This window comes from Balaenoptera ricei, chromosome 10 (genome assembly GCF_028023285.1).
Source record: "Balaenoptera ricei isolate mBalRic1 chromosome 10, mBalRic1.hap2, whole genome shotgun sequence".
Taxonomy (NCBI): domain Eukaryota; kingdom Metazoa; phylum Chordata; class Mammalia; order Artiodactyla; family Balaenopteridae; genus Balaenoptera; species Balaenoptera ricei.
Window position 1 is genome coordinate 69,057,104 of NC_082648.1, and position 18,501 is coordinate 69,075,604.

Sequence of the window (18,501 nt, forward strand, 5' to 3'; positions counted from 1 at the left end):
ACTCTCTCCCCCAACTCCTATTTTCCAGCAAAGTTTAATCTTAACCAAAAATCAAGTGGTATCTTGAGCCTTGCAATAATTTTAAAATACGCTATACAGCAATCAACAATAAGAACTTGATTTCATGTATATCAACCTGTTTCTAATATAGACTTTCTCTAAACAAGATTCACTGTCCATCAAGTCATATGAGAATTCTCATAATGTACATATAACATATACCTTACTCCCAAATCTAAACTGGCTAGATCTGGGATTAAACTTGCAAATATATTTTAAGATAAAGGTAACAATGCTTCTGTAGTTTGCCTCAAAAATTTTTTTTTTTAATTCTTCATTTATCAGCAAAGGATTGTCTAACATCACAGAACCACAGGAGAGAAAGAGCACCTATCTCACTTCTTTATGAAACGTCAGCTTCCCAAAGCAATATCCCTTAAGAAATAGTTACTGTTTTTTCTTCTCCTTGCCTTCCCAAAGACAAATCAGTACACCACCTCAGGCAAGCTCTGGTTCTACAGAGTAACTTTTTATTATTCAAAATTTAGGTCTTGATATAGATGTTATAGACTGCTTCATTCCAACCTGCATAAGGAAGATTTTCGTTCTGAAAAACCTGCCCACTTGATGCTTATCTAAACTGGTCTCGCTGCTTTGCCATGACATGATTTATTTCCAAATTTCTCTTCTGATAGTTCACAAAGTGCTTTGTGTCAAGCATAAAGGATACTAATTACCTCTTCAACTTGTCAGGTCTCTGAAATACATGAATTACATGTCCACTGGCATATAACACCAACCAACAGAACCTAGCCTGAGGATATAACCTTCTATCATCTGTGCCTAGCCTCAATTAAAAATTTAGTTGCACATGTGTACAGGTTAAAGCATATAGGCAAACATGTTCAGGAACACAAAGGTTATGAATATGCTGTGCCTTTACTTGGCTGCCTCATATTTCACTGCTCCACTAACTCTACACAACCTCTTTGAAACCTATAATTAACACTTTGAAATACTGACTAATTCACTGTACCCTTTCTGCCTATAGCTGAAAACATAAGAAGGACATGCATTGTCAGTTTACAGAAGATACACAGTCAAGATTGCACAAACCACCTCAGTTTATAGTGATGATTAGTTGAAATGATATATGGTACATTTACAATTTGTTTTAAATATATAAAGTTAAAAGAATGTTAATAAATAAAATGTTAATAATTTGAATTTACTTTCATGAAAACAATGACCAAAGTGTATCACTCTGTAGAAAGCTGTCCATATTGAGGTACTTAGGAGAATCAATGAGACACAATCTCACCTATCAATACAGTCACCTATTCTTTCCTTGGTATTTTAATTCTAACACATTCTCCAGGTGTCCAAGAAAATAATTACTCTTCTTCATAAAAATAATCATGTCGTCACTTAATAGAATACAATTCCCTGTATACACTGAAAAGCTTCCAGTTGAGTGCATTAAGTTTTGCAAAAACATCTATTATAATTCAAATTATGAAATATAAAGCCACTCTAGAATTTCTGTCTATAAAGCAACTCATTAAGAAAATTCTTCATATTACAATGGGATAATCCCCCCCCCAACTTAAGGTGCTTTATATCTGAAAGCACAAATTAGAGGATAAAATTAGAAGACACTTCTCAATGAGATAAATTATAAATGATATTTTCTGTTAATTTTATCTAAATTGTCAACTAAAATGTCTAAGATTGAAGCACATTTTAGGGAATTTCAAATTATTATTACTTTGCTTATTTTAAATATTGGAGCTATCTGAAAATATTAGAAAAAAAAAAAGAAAAATATCACTGTTTCATATGAGAGTATTTCCAGTCATCTTTTGGCTTGGCTACAACTGTTTATCTCTAAATTTGAATAATCTTAAAAATAACACTAAAGATTTATACAATATCTTCTTTTAAAAGATTGTATTTGACATTGTTAACAGTGATTGTTAATTGTTATACTTACTATGTTTCAAAATGACATTGTGTTATACCTGGCTGATAACTTGAAAGCTCTGTAGTTATAAGAAATGATAAAATGTTATTAAATTTCCTATATAATTAATTCAGCCTTTTCTCAGTTCATGTGAGATCAACTGTACCAAAATTAAATAACAATTTAGAAGAACTGCATAGGATAGGTCTAGATAATATATACATTAATTTCTACCTTGAAAAACAATAGAATAAAGTTTTTTCCCAAATTGCCTTAGAAAGTTCACAAATTTTACCATATTAGAATATTTAAAAAAATCAGTAAGTTGAAAGTTGGCACTAGTAAAGACCACAGTTTCTGATCAGAATGTATTAAAGATAGAAACACTAATAAAATTAGAAAAATAAGCCAAAAATATTTCTTCATCTGAAAAGTTCAATACTATTTACTCAATTATATAATTTTTAAAAACTGCAGAATATTTTAAACACTACATATCAGAACCTATTGATGAGAAACCAAACAGTTCTCAGAAGAAAAAAATCCTTAATATTCATAGTAATGAAGAAGAAAAATTGAAAATAAGTGAATTAAACATCCAACATATAAAGTTAGAAAGAGAACAAGATGATAAACCTACAGAAGAGAGAATAAAGTATTTGAAAATGATAAAAAAAATAAATTGATGAATAAGGAAACAAATATTATAAAGCTGATAAGCCAAATAAAAGTCAGTAAGGTGAAAAAAAAAAACAACAAAAGATAACCTTTTGAGTACTCTAATCAAGAAAAAAAGGGGGAGGAGAATGCATAAATACACAAACTGAATAAGAAAAAATAACAAGTAAACAATAGGTACTATAACAAACCTTAAGAGGATCCTTAAATGCTTTTTAGCAATCATACCCTACATCCTAATTCATTTTTCTTTCATTCTCTCAGAAAACTATTTCATATCTTTTCTTCTATCCCTAGCTTATCACCCATATTCATTCTCAACTTATTCCTTTGCTCCCTACTGCACTAAGAATACTGAAACAACCAGCAGAGAACTTTCACAGGCTCTCTAGCACCTCTACTGACATACTTTAACATCTCATTTACTATCACAAAAAAAAGAAAAAAACAAAAAACTGTGTATTCTCCTATGTAAAAAGCTATATATTCTCCCATTCCCAAAACCTCCTCAAAAATGTAACTCCCGAAGGTTCCCCCACTCCTTCATACATCACAAATTTATGGAGATTATTTCCATCAGTACCGACAGTGTAAAAACATCCTGTTATTCTATCTGAAAGAAAAGAAAACATTTATTTCTTTTGATTCCACTTTACCCATCAGCTACCACCCATTTGTATCTTCCTATTTATAGCAAAGTTTCTTGAAACATTTCTTTCTACTTGAAATCTCTAATTCTACTCAATTCATTTTCTCTGAAACTCAGTGAAACTGCCTTTTGCCCACCCTGCTTCACCAAAAATTTGCAGGAAATTTACAATATGCTAGATCATGTACAGTGCTGGGAATACCCAAAGTTTAATTAGATACAGGCTTTGCTTCTGAGAAATTTCTGATGTAAAACAGTCATTACTTTCCCTAGGATTATAAATATTTAAGATAAAAAATAGACACCATCAACTAAAACAGTTTTTTTTTTTAAAAGTACAATGAAATTGTTACATTGTAGCTCCAGATATCCTGGCACTGCTAACTCTGATTGCAACTACCACCACTTCCATTGGCTAACATCACTGCCACCACTGCTATAAAGCTCAGTTAAATTCAGTTTTTGCCTTCAGAAGTCCTCCTTTGGATGCTAATCTGATGGCCTGGTGCTGGCTGCTCAAAAAATGCTGTCTTCTTTTTCATCCCCCTTTCTATTTTTCTTATTTGAACTCAGCAGTTAAAAGAAAACTATCTCTGGTCTGTCTGGGAGAACTAAGACTAGAACTGGAACTTTCCAGTGTGTCTGCATTTCTCCACATGACAGTGTGAAATACTTGAATTTGAAGGCTCAGTCCTTTTTGCTGATTTTTCTTGGCTATGGATGTGAACCTCATTAACTCTTCAAAAATGAAGAATCTGCAGCACAGAGAGGTTGAATAGGTTCATGTATCTTGAAATCTACACTTCAAATTTCAGAGGCAATGCTTTTTCTTTGTATATCAAGGTCTAGAGTCAGTAGACCTAAGTGTCTCAGGTTTACAAAAGGGCTTTATTTTGCTAATATCTTAACAGGAAAAAAAAAAACAAAAACCCAACCTTTCCTTTTAGGACATTTCAGTTAAGTAAAAGATATATAAGTTTGAAATAGTACCAAAAGTTGTATACCAGTATATAAGTATACCCATGCAGACTGATAGTGTGAGAGTTCAGAAATCAGACTTTCTTAGTTAGAATTGGAACTCTGACATATACTACTTTGCAACCTGTAGAAGGTGAGTTAAACCCTCTCCATATCAGTTTCCTCACCTGTAAAAGAGGAATAATAGTACTTCTAGTCCATAGGGTAGTGGTTCAGATTGATAGTTTTATATGTAAAGTCCTAGAACTGTGTCTGGAACACAAGGTCTTAAACAGTAGCTATCATTTCTGTTTCTGATTCTAGTCACTAGTCTGAAGAGTTAGTAGTGCAGGGGTGCATGAAGAGCAGTTATAAAAGATTTCAATTATTAAAACCTATGTCACAACATGATATGAGGAATATAAGTGAATATAACATGGAATTTGACCATATAAAAAGTTAATAGAAACTGTCATATATGTAAAGGCTCAGAAAATATACCACCACTCAAATATCTTTCCTAGAAAATTTAGTTAAGATTACATTCCATCTGGCCAAGAGATGAACCCAAAGGTAAAAAATAGAAAAATGAGTAAATGATGTATACAGGAATGATACAAACATTCAATTAAGTGTTCAGCAGCTATTAAATGCCCCTGATTTAATAGGTCAGGTCCCAACTACTGCCGTTTTGCCTCTCCTTAATTGAAAACCTGAATGCAAGTATAGACAATATACGTTGGAGTAAAAGTATTATATAAAAGTTTCTAATAATATGGATTTATGCTAACACAGATGGGGAAGTTCAGTATGGGAAAAGAGCAAGAACAGAGAAATATCCAGTTCTTCTACTTTATAGCATGTGCAAAAGTGATACAATTACTCTCCTAATCTTGCTAAATAAAGAAATATAGATGATTTTTTTTCCAAAGAAAGACAGGATTCACTAGTTTAATTACAAATAATTTGTTTTTCTTATATATACTGCAGAGAATAAAGCAAGGAAACCCAGTTCAACAGCCAAAGCAAAAAAACAAAGGCAAAATCAAAGAAAAAGGAAAGAAAATTTAATGACAGGAAAAATTGCTCATAATATGTTTAACGAGAAAAGTAGCATATAAAATTACATATAGTATGATTCTAATTTTGAGAAAAGCATCTCTCTACTTGTGTAAGAGATGATAAAGGTCTACTTAAATTGAACTTTAAATAATTGTAGGTGTAGATATCTGAACATTTTCTGCAAAGCACAAAGAAAGCAATATACAAGAAAACAACTTCCAAGAACAGACCAAAATTGGACAAGGTCAGTATGGGACTCAAAATGGAAAATCAGCAAAATATGTGTCACAAACTGTGTTGAAAATCAGCTCAGAGCATCAGAAAAAAATTCTCTTAGTTATATCTGATCTTCTGTTTTTGACAAATCTCTTACTGAAGAGATGTCACAAATTAATATAGCAATCCCTTTGAGGCCTCTGTATATTAGGATTATATACATTATATTTAAGTTTATGATGATGAAATAGAAAAAAATTCTGGTTCTAAAGTATGTCATCATTCTTAAGAATCATTTTTTTATTTAATAAACTTTCAAGTTAAATAATTACTCCAGAAATGTAAAACAACTAGTATCAAGTGTTTAATATTGTTCTTGACTATCTTTGACTCTAAAACCTTAAGTGCTTTAAAAGAGATTGCAGTCAAGATGGCGGAGTACAAGGACGTACGCTCACTCCCTCTTGCAAGAGCACCGGAATCACAGCTAACTGCTGAACCATCATCGACAGGAAGACATTGGAACTCACCAAAAAAGATACCCCACATCCAAAGACGAAGGAGAAGCCACAATGAGATGGTACGAGGGGCTCAATCACAATAAAATCAAATCTCATAACTGCTGGGTGAGTTACAAACTGGAGAGCAATTATACCACAGAAGTTCACCCACTGGAGTGAGGGTTCTGAGCCTCCCATCAGGCTTCCCAACCTGGGGGTCCAGAAATGGGAGGAGGAATTCCCAGAGAATCAGACTCTGAAGGCTAGCGGGATTTGATTGCAGGACTTTGACAGGGCAGGGGGAAACAGACACTCCACTCTTGGAGGGCAAACACAAAGTAATGTGTGCATCAGGACCCAAGAGGAAGGAGCAGTGACCCCATGGGAGACTGAACCACACCTACCTGCTGGTGTTGGAGGGTCTCCTGCAGAGGCAGGGGGTGGCTGTGGCTCACCACGGGGACAAGGGCACGGGCAGCAGAAGTTCTGGGAAGTAATCCTTGGCGTGAGCCCTCCCAAAGTCTGCCATTGGCCTCACCAAAGAGCCTCTAGGCTCCATGCTGGGTCGCCTCAGGCCAAACAACCAACAGGGAGGGAACTCAGCCCCACCCATCAGCAGACAACCAGATTAAAGTTTTACTGAGCTATGCCCTTCAAAGGAACAACCAGCTCTACCCACCACCAGTCCCTACCATCAGGAAGCTTGCACAAGCCTCTTAAATAGCCTCATCCACCAGACAGACAGCAGACAGACAGCAGAAGCAAGAAGAACTACAATCCTGCAGCCTGTGGAATGAAAACCACATTCACAGAAAGATAGACAAAATGAAAAGGCAGAGGACTATGTACCAGATGAAGGAACAAGATGAAACTCCAGATAAACAACGAAATGAAGTGGAGATAGGCAACCTTCCAGAAAAAGAATTCAGAATAATGACAGTGAAGATGATCCAGGACCTCAGAAAAAGAACGGAGGCAAAGATCAAGAAGATGCAAGAAATGTTTAACAAAGACCTAGAAGAATTAAAGAACAGAGATGAACAGTACAATAACTGAAATGAAAAATACACTAGAAGGAATCACTAGCAGAGTAACTGAGGCAGAAGAATAAATAAGTGACCTGGAAGACAGAATGGTGGAATTCACTGCATGGAAAGAATAAAGAAAAAAGAATGAAAAGAAACAAAGACAGCCTAAGAAACCTCTGGGACAACATTAAACACAACAAGGTTCGAATTATATGGGTCCCAGAAGGAGAAGAGAGAGAGAAAGGACCCGAGAAAATATTTGAAGAGATTATAGTTGAAAACTTCCCTAACATGGGAAAGGAAATAGCCACCCAAGTTCAGGAAGCACAGAGAGTCCCATACAGGATAAACCCAAGGAGAAACACGCCGAGACCCATAGTAATCAAACTGACAAAAATTAAAGACAAAGAAAAACTATTAAAAGCAGCAAGGGAAAAACAACAAATAACATACAGGGGAACTCCCATAATGTTAACAGCTGATTTCTCAGCAGAAACTCGCAAGCCAGAAAGGAGTGGCACAATATATTTAGAGTGATGAAAGGGAAGAACCCACAACCAAGATTACTCTACCCGGCAAGGGTCTCATTCAGATTTGACGGAGAAATCAAAAGCTTTACAGACAAGCAAAAGCTAAGAGAATTCAGCACCACCAAACCAGCTCCACAACAAATGCGAAAGGAATTTCTCTAAGTGGGAAACGAGAAGAAAAGGACCTACAAAAAGAAACCCAAAACAACTAAGAAAATGGTAATAGGAACATACATCTCGATAATTACCTTAAATGTGAATGGATTACATGCTCCAACCAAAAGACACAGGCTCACTGAATGGATACAAAAACAAGACCCATATATATGCTGTCTACAAGAGACCCACTTCAGACCTAGGAACACATACAGACTGAAAGTGAGGGGATGGAAAAAGATATATTCCATGAGTATGAGTAGCAACACTCATATCAGATAAAATAGACTTTCAAATAAAGAATGTTACAAGAGACAAGGAAGGACACTACATAATGATCAAGGGATTAATCCAAGAAAAATATATAACAATTATAAATATATATGCACCCAACATAGGAGCACCTCAATACATAAGGCATATGCTAACAGCTATAAAAGAGGAAATTGACAGTAACTCAATAATAGTGGAGAACTTTAACACCTCACTTACACCAATGGACAGATCATCCAGACAGAATTAATTAGGAAACAGAAGCTTTAAATGACACAATAGACCAGATAGATTTAATTGATATTTATAGGACATTCCATCCAAAAACAGCAGATTACACTTTCTTCTCAAGTGCACATGGAACATTCTCCAGGATAGATCACATCTTGGGTCACAAATCAAGCCTCAGTAAATTTAAGAAAATTGAAATCATATCAAGCATCTTTACTGACCACAAGGCTATGAGATTAGAAATCAGTTACAGGGACAAAAACATAAAAAACAGAAACACATGGAGGCTAAACAATACGTTACTCAATAACCAAGAGATCACTGAAGAAATCAAAGATGAAATAAAAAAATACCTAGCGAGAAATGACAATTAAAACACGAAGATCCAAAACCTATGGGATGCAGCAAAAACAGTTTTAAGAGGGAACTTTATAGCAATACAGTCCTACATCAAGAAATGAGAGAAATCTCAAATAAACAATATAACCTTACACCTAAAAGAACTAGAGAAAGAAGAACAAACAAAACCCAAAGTTAGAAAAAGGAAAGAAATCATTAAGATCAGAGCAGAAATAAATTGAAACAGAAAATAAGAGCAAAGATCAATGAAACTAAAAGCTGGTTCTGGGCTTCCCTGGTGGCGCAGTGGTTGAGAATCTGCCTGCCAATGCAGGGGACACAGGTTCGAGCCCTGGTCTGGGAAGATCCCACATGACGTGGAGCAACTAGGCCCATGAGCCACAACTACTGAGCCTGCGCGTCTGGAGCCTGTGCTCCGCAACAAGAGAGGCCGCGATAGTGAGAGGCCCGCGCACCGCGATGAAGAGTGGCCCCCGCTTGCCGCAACTAGAGAAAGCCCTCACACTGAAACGAAGACCCAACGCAGCCAAAAATAAATAAGTAAATAAATAAAAAATAAAAATAAAGGAATTCCTTAAAAAAAAAAAAAAGCTGGTTCTTTGAGAAGCTAAACAAAATTGATAAACCTTTAGCCAGACTCATCATGAAAAAGAGGGAGAGGACTCAAATGAATAAAATTAGAAATGAAAAAGGAGAAGTTACAACAGACACCGCAGAAATACAAAGCATCCTAAGAGACTACTACAAGCAACTCTATGCCAATAAAATGGAGAACCTGGAAGAAATGGACAAATTCTTAGAAAGGTATCGCCTTCTAAGACTGAACCAGGAAGAATAGAAAATATGAACACACCAATCACGAGTAATGAAATTGAAACTGTGATTAAAAATCTTCCAACAAACAAAAGTCCAGGACCAGATGGCTTCACAGGTGAATTCTATCAAACATTTAGAGAAGAGCTAACACCTAACCTTCTCAAACTCTTCCAAAAAATTGCAGAGGAAGGAACACTCCCAAACTCATTCTATGAGGCCACCATCACCTGATACCAAAACCAGACAAAGATACTACAAAAAAAAAAAATTACAGACCAATATGACTGATGAATATAGATGCAAAAAATCCTCAACAAAATACTAGCAAACAGAATCCAACAGCACATTAAAAGGATCATACACCATGATCAAGTGGGATTTATCCCAGGGATGCAATGATTCTTCAATATATGCAAATCAATCAATGTGATACACCATATTAACAAATTTAATAGTAAAAACCATATGATCATCTCAATAGATGGAGAAAAAACTTTTGACAAAATTCAACACTCATCTATGATAAAAACTCTCCTGAAAGTGGGCATAGAGGGAACCTTCCTCAACATAATGAAGGCCATATATGACAAACCCACAGCCAGCAAACATCATTCTCAATGGTGAAAAACTGAAAACATTTCTTCTAACATCAGGAACAAGACGAAGGATGTCCACTGTCATTTAACATCGTTTTGGAAGTCCTAGCCATGGCAGTCAGAGAAAAATAAGAAATAAAAGGAATACAAGTTGGAAAAGAAGAAGTAAAACTGTCCCTGTTTGCAGATGACTTGATACTCTACATAGAGAATCCTAAAGATGCCACCAGAAAACTACTAGAACTAATCAATGAATTTGGTAAAGTTGCAGGATGCAAAATTAATGCACAGAAATCTCTTGCATTCCTGTACACTAACAACGAATGATCAGAAAGAGAAATTAAAGAAACAATCCCATTCATCATTGCAACAAAAAGTAAAATACCTAGGAATAAACCTACATAAAGAGGTAAAAGACCTGTACTCAGAAAACTATAAGACACTGATGAAAGAAATCAAAGATGACACAAACAGATGGAGAGATATACCATATTCTTGGATTGGAAGAATCAATATTGTGAAAATGACTATACTACCCAAAGCAATCTACAGATTCAATGCAATCCCTATCAAATTACCAATGGCATTTTTTACAGAAGTAGAACAAAAAATCTTAAAATTTGTATGGCGACACAAAAGACTCCAAATATCCAAAGCAATCTTGAGGGAAAAAAACGGAGCTGGAGGAATCAGACTCCCTGACTTCAGACTCTACTACAAAGCTACAGTAATCAAGACAATAGGGTACTGGCACAAAAACAGAAATATAGATCAATGGAAAAGGATAGAAAGCCCAGAGATAAACTCACGCACCTATGGTCAACTAATCTATGACAAAGGAGGCAAGGATATACAATGGAGAAAAGACAGTCTCTTCAATAAGTGGTGCTCGGAAAACTGGACACCTACATGGAAAAGAATGAAATTAGAACATTCCCTAACACCATACACAAAAATAAACTCAAAATGGATTAAAGACCTAAATGTAAGACTGGACACTATAAAACTCTTAGAGGAAAACATAGGAAGAATACTCTTTGACATAAATCACAGCAAGCTCTTTTTTGACCCACCTCCTAGAGTCATGGAAATAAAAACAAGAATAAACAAATGGGACCTAATGAAACTTCAAAGCTTTTGCACAGCAAAGGAAACTATAAACAAGATGAAAAGACAGCCGTCAGAATGGGAGAAAATATTTGCAAACGAATCAACAGACAAAGGATTAATCTCCAAAATATATAAACAGCTCATGCAGCTTAATATTAAAAAAACAACCCAATCAAAAAATGGGCAGAAGACCTAAATAGACATTTCTCCAAAGAAGACGTACAGATGGCCAAGAGGCACATGAAAAGCTGCTCAGCATCACTAATTATTAGAGAAATGCAAATCAAAACTGCAATGAGGTATCACCTCACACCGGTTAGAATGGGCATCATCAGAAAATCTATAAAAAACAAATGCTGGAGAGCGTGTGGAGAAAAGGGAACCCTCTTGCACTGTTGGTGGGAGTGTAAATTGATACAGCTAGTATGGAAAACAGTATAGAGGTTCCTTAAAAAACTAAAAATAGAACTACCGTATGACCCAGCAATCCCACTACTGGGTATATACCCAGAGAAAACCATAATTCAAAAAGATGCATGCACCCCAATGTTCATTGCAGCACTATTTACAATAGCCAGGTCATGGAAGCAACCTAAATGTCCATTGACAGATGAATGGATAAAGAGGAAGTGGTACATATATACAATGGAATATTACTCAGCCATAAAAAGGAACGAAATTGGGTCATTTGTAGAGACATGGATGGATGTAGAGACCATCATACAAAGTGAAGTAAGTCAGAAAGAGAAAAACAAATATAGTATATTAACATATATTTGGAATCTAGAAAAATGGTACAGATGAACCGGTTTGCAAGGCAGAAATAGAGACACAGATGTAGAGAACAAACGTATGGAAACCAAGGGGGAAAGTGAGGTGGGGGTGTGGTGGGATGAATTGGGAGATTGGGATTGACATATATATACTAATATGTATATAAGAACCTGCTGTATAAAAATAAATAAATAAAATTCAAAAAAAAGGAGATTGCATTTTAAAGGTGCAATGGTATAAAATTTAAGTTATGTAAAATGAGTAATTCTAGAGATTTGCTATGCAACATTGTGTTGTAGTTAACAATCCTGTATTGTGCACATTAAAAAAAATTAAGATGGTAAATCTCATGTTAAGTGCCCTTACCATAAGAAAAGAAATTTTTAAATAAATAAATAAATATAAAATAAAATAATTAGGGAAACCTGTATTTAAATCTTGCTTCTGATACTTACCAGTAGTGTGAGAGAGAAAACATACTTCTCTGAGATTTTTATCTTACTATACATAAAACAGAATTAAAGGGACTACTTTCAGTACTCTTTCTTTCTTTTTTTTTTTTTTGATGAGATTGTTTTAATCCATAATGTTTCTTTTTTTCCCCTCAACATCATACTATTTATTTATTTATTTTTAAATTTTTTTAATTAAAAGAAGTTTTATTTTATATTGGACTCTCATGAGAACAAAATAAAACAGTTGAAGGAGTCCGTTAATATAGTACTTGGAAATTTGTGATCAACATGCTTCTTCTTTTCCCCTATTCCACTACTCTGAGATTTTTGCTCTTGTTCTTTATTTGCATACTTCCATCATTGTCAAACTTTTGTCATATATAATCATAAATATAGGTTTAATCATCAGTCACCTCAAATAAGCTAAGCATTCCTTGAAGGCAGAGGCATCTTTCATTTACCTTTTTCATTTCTATAAGTGAAGTACAGTAACACCCCAGGATAACCTACATGCCTGCCCTTTATGTTCCCTTACTACTAGTCACATGCCTCTCTATAATATAGACATTTTATTATAATGTTTTGATTAGGAATCTGTGTCTTCTGAAAATATGCAAAATCATCGAGGGCAGGAATAGAGTGTCTCTCAGCTTGAAAATGATCAATATTTGTCCTAGATAAAACCATGGTCTCATGTTACCACTGTTTTCTATTTAAGGTGCATATAGCACTCAGATCTGAGAATACTGTGGTGAAAATGATAGGTGCTCTCCCTGTGCCTCAGATGCTCACAGTCTGATTTTCTCTTTAACCCCAAGTGAACCTGTTCAAACATCTAACAATCGTTAACTGCAGATAAAGCCAGGCTCAGCACTGCATTAGTAGTTTGGGGAGATACGGAGATATAAGATAAAATCTCTATATTCTCAGAGAATGCATTTGGAGAAAAAAAAATACATGAAATGACACTGAGCAAGACAGTATTAATAAGAAGTTTAGGCTTGTAATTTAAGTTATGAGGCAGACAGTGGAATATTAGGAGGAAGAGAGGCAGATTTGAAATCAGATTTTGAAATATAGTAAGAAGATTAATAATTTAGTTTCCATATTAGTGTTTTCCAAATCTAATTATATGAGTTACCTGAGGTGATTATTAAAAATATGAAATTGAAATATCCAGAGAAGATGATGTCAATGTCAACAAGCACTGTGATTTCTTATTTTCAGTGAAGTTTTTGAAAACTGTTCTAGAGGACTAGGAGCTGTGAAAAAATATTTTTCTAACACCTTCATTGAGAAATAATTTAAATACCATAAAATTCATCTGCTTTAAGTGTACAATGCCATGATTTTAATGGATAGAGTTATATAATCATCACCACAATACAATTTTAGAATATTCCCATTACCCCAAGATCCCTAGTGCTCACTTGCAGTCACTTCATTTTCCCACCTCTATCCCTAGGAAACTATTCATCCACTCTCCATCTCTATAGCTTTGCCTTTTCTAGGTATTTTATATACACGGAATCATACTCTATGTGATCTTCTGTGATTGGCTTCTTCCCCTTAGCATAATGGTTTTTAGTTTCACTTATGCTGTAGTATCAGTAGTTTGCTATTGGTGTTGCTGAATAGCATTTCATGACATGGATATACAATATTTTGTCCATACATTTGCCAGTTGAGGGATGTTTTTTCCACTTCCATTTTTGGCTATTATGAATAATGCTGTTATGAACATTTGTAAACAGACTATATGTGGACATATGTTTTCATTTCTCTTGGGTAGATTTCTAAGAATGGAATTTATGTTTAACTTTTTTAGGAAACTGCCAAAATGTTTTTGATAGTGGCTGTACTATATTAGATGCCAGTCAGCAATTTATGGAAGTTCTAGGTTCTCTACAACATCATTAACACTTGATATTGGCTGTCTTTTTGATTATAACATTCTCGTGGGTGTGAACTGCAGTCTCATTTTGGTTTCAGTTTGGAATTCCTAATGACTAAAGGTGTTGAGTAGATTTGCATGTGTTTATTGATATCCACTTATCATCATTAGTGAAACGTCTATTCAAATTGTTTGCCCACTTTTTTAATGTTCCGATATCTTAATTTTTTCCAGCTTTATTGAGATATAATTAGCGTATAACAGTGTGTAGGTTTAAGGTCTACAATATGATTTGATTACATTTAAACATCATAAAATGATTACTGCAGCAGGATTAGTTAACACCTCCATCACATCAAATAATTACTATTTTTTCCTTGTGCTGAGAGCATTTAAGTTCTACTCTCTCAGCAATTTTCAGGTATGTAATACAGTATTATTAACTACAGTCACAATGCCGTACGTTAGATCCCCAGAAAGTATTCATCTTATAACTTGAAGTTTGTACCCTTTGACCAACATTTCCTTATTCTGCCTCCACATACTACCTCTCCACTCCTGCCCCCAGTCCCTGGCAACCACCATTCTACAATCTGTTTCTATGATTTTGGCTTTTTTAGATTCCACATATAAGTGATATCACACAGTATTTATCTTTATCTGACTCATTTCACTTAGCATAATGCCCTCAAGGTCCATCCATGTTGTTGCAAATGGCAGGATTTCCTTCTTTCTCATGACTGAACAGTATTCCTTTATGTATATATCACATCTCCTTTATCCATTCATTTGCTAACAGACACTTAGGTTGTTTCCATATCTTGGCTATTGTGAATAATGCTGCAATGAACATGGGAATGCAGGTATCTCTTTGAGGTCCTGATTTCATTTCCTTTGGATATATATCCAGGAGTGGATTGCTGGATTATATGATAATTCTATTTTTACTTTTTAGAGGAACCTCCATACTCTTTTCCATAGTGAGTGTACCAATTTTGTTGGTGCTGCAACTTGTCCACTGGAAACTTGGACTTCCACAAAGGCTCTCTTGATTATTGGTGATTGTCTAAGACATTGTTCTCCAGTGGCTTCTGGACCCCAACCAAGAGGGGCTGGAGACAGTTCACGGGCCACTGCAGGGTCCACAGCTGGGACCAGGGTCTATATGTCTATTACTCAATACACAGTGGGTGAGACTCCTCCCAGATCTCTTGGCATATAGTGCTGAACCCCACAGCTTCCACAAAGGCACTTTAATCCATGAATGGAATGCCAAATTGTTGTTGTTGAGGGGGCAGTATGAGTGAGGAACTATTATTAGACTATGTTGTTGACATCACTTTCTGTTTAGGAATATTTTAATTATCTTATTATTGAATTATGAGAGTTCCTATTATATCCTGAATGCAAGTCCTTTATCAGATAAATAATTTGGGAATGTTTTCTTCTAGTTGTCTTTGTCTTTTCATTTTTCTTTATGGTGGCTTATAAAGTATCCATTTTTAGATTTTGATGAAGTCCAATATATCAATTTTAATGGATTATGTTTTTAGTGCCATGTATCTTTGCCTAATCCAAGGTCTCAAAGATTCTCTCCAATTTTTCTTCTTCTAAAATGCATAGTTTTGCTCTAACATTTAGGTCTCTGGGCCATTTTGAGTTAATTTTTGTGTATGATATGGGGTAAGAATCTAAATTAATATTTTTATGTGAATATCCAATTATCCCAGCATTTTTTGTTGAAAAGTCTATATTTTCCACATTAAACTGTCTTGGTATATTTGTTAAAAATCAGTTGGCCATAAATCTAAGAGTTTTGTCTGGTACTCTCTTGTCTTCCATTGTTCTATCCTTATGTCTGTGCTTAATCTATTTTAAGGATATGTTTATCCTTAAGCTATCTTGATTACAGCACTTTTAGAGTAAGTTGTGAAATCAGTAACTGTAAGTCCTTCAATTTGTTATTATGTTTCAAGATTGTTTGGGCTATTCAGTGTTCTTTGCCTTTTCATATACAATTTAGAATCACCTTCCTCCTTCCTGCAAAAAAGCCTGCTGACATTTTTGATAGGAATTGTGCTCAGTATATAGATCAATGTGTGCATATGTGTTATCTTAATTTTGAGTCTTCCAAAACATGAACATGGAATGTCTCTCCCTGTTTAGATCTCTTTAATTTTTATTAGCAATATTTTATAATTTTCAGTGTGTGTTTTCAGTATTCAGTTTCAGTACATATAAAGCTATGTATTTTGTTAAATTTATTCTCAATTATTTTGACTTTATTGTGGATGGAAATGTTTTCTTAATTTATTTTTTTACTTTTTGATACTAGATAGAAACACAATCAATGTTTGCATATTCATCTTTTATTCTGTGACCTTGCTGAACTAGTTTATTGGTTCTAGTAGTTTTGGAGGTTTTTTGTTTGTTTTTTGTTTTCTTTTTGTGGACATGGAAGCATTTTAAGAAAGGGAGTAGCATAGTCATATTAGAATTTTAAATAGATGATTTTGCAGCTGTGTGGAGGATGTATTAGAAGGAGGAAATGCTGGAGGAAAAGTGATGATTTTTCAACACTGTTGGAATAGTTAACTGACAACCAGAATCCAGCAGGAATATGTAACAAAATTAGGAATACATCAGAAAATGAATTAAGAAAGATAATTGATTACTATTTTTCACGGAACTGGGCATGTTTATTTTAAGAAAATTGCTTTAAGCTGTCTTTTCAATTAATTACATTATTGAGCTCATTAAAGCTCATAGCCTTCTGCTTCTAGTAATGGCATACTGCAAGCTGAACGAGCTTTGTTGATAAGAAAAACTACAAATGTTCCACATTAAAAAAAAAATTGGTTCACTTATGATCTAATACAATAAGAAAGATAGTAAAGAATTGAGAGTTTGGGATCAGGAGAAGGCTAGATCTCAGACTTTTAGTTGCTTTTTCCCTAAGTTTAGAGGGACTGGCTCAGCACATTTGGCAGCTTCATGGGGCTAGAGGGACAGGAATTGGAGTCAATTCCTGACAAGATAGAATGGCCCTGGTGAATCCTCCTCATTTGGAGTTGAGACTCTCAAGGGCTGTACTCTAGAAGGAATAACTCCTGGATGAAGGATCTTCCCAGAAATTATTTGAATGGAGGTGATTAAGGATCGCTACTTTTCCCAGCCACCTTGCCAAAATAAATAAATATTTTCTTCAGAGGAAGATAATATAATCCTATAACTAAAATGACTTCCACTAACAATTTTACAAATAAAATGACTGCCACATAGTCAAAAATAACCATGCATATGAGATGACAAGACAATAAGAATGAACAATAACAGAAATAGAAAACAACAGAAATAGACATAGGAGTTACAGATACTGAAGTTATCTAAAAGACAAAATAACTATACTTCCAGTGTTCAAGATGGTAAAAGACAAGATGGTAAATTTTCACAGGAAACTGAAAATTAAAAGACAAAACAAATGGAAACTGTAGAATTGAAAAGGACAATAAACACAATAAAGAAACAAATAAATGAGCTCAACAACAAATTAGATACAGCAGAGAAAATTGGTGAATCAAAAAGGTAGGTACAAGTAAGATTCCTGATAAATCATAAAGAGACAAAGGGATAGAAAATAAAGAAAGGGTATATGAGGCATAGAATACAAAATGAGAAGAATAAGCATACGGGAAGTAGAATTCAAGAATGAAAGGAAAAACAGAATTTGACGGTAGCAATGCTTTCTAAAAATGAATTAAAATTTTCCCAAAATAATAAAAGGCATTAAGTTACAGTTTCAGTAATACCTATGAACACAAAACAGGAAAAAATAAATACATTTTATTGTAAGATCATCATAGTAAAACTTCTTAAAAAAAAGAAACATTCTTTAAAGCAGCCAAAAGGAAAAACAAAAAAAACATACGATTTATTCTCAAGGAGGCAACAATTAAATTGGCTACTGCCTTCTCAATAGCAACAATGAAGTTCAGAATAAAATGATATGTTAAAAGTGCCAAAAGAAAATACCACTAACCTAAAATTCTATATCCAGCAAAAACATCCTTCAAGAATAAAGGTGAAATAAAGGCATCTTCAGAAAGCCCTAAGCTGAGAAATTACTTATCTTTAGATCTACACTAAAGAAAATATCGAAGGCTGCTCTTCAGGTAGAATAAAAATGACCTCAGATGTAAGATCTGAGATCCAGAAAGAGTGATTAGTAACACAAGTGGTAAATGTATAAATAA

The 18,501-nt window shown here is 34.5% G+C and overlaps 1 long non-coding RNA gene across 1 annotated transcript in view; it reads left to right on the forward strand.

Moving 5' to 3' along the window:
* LOC132373439 (uncharacterized) overlaps positions 1 to 18,501 on the forward strand; it is a 357,254-nt gene that overhangs the window by 24,181 nt on the left and 314,572 nt on the right. The gene's annotated exons all lie outside the window — the stretch shown is intronic.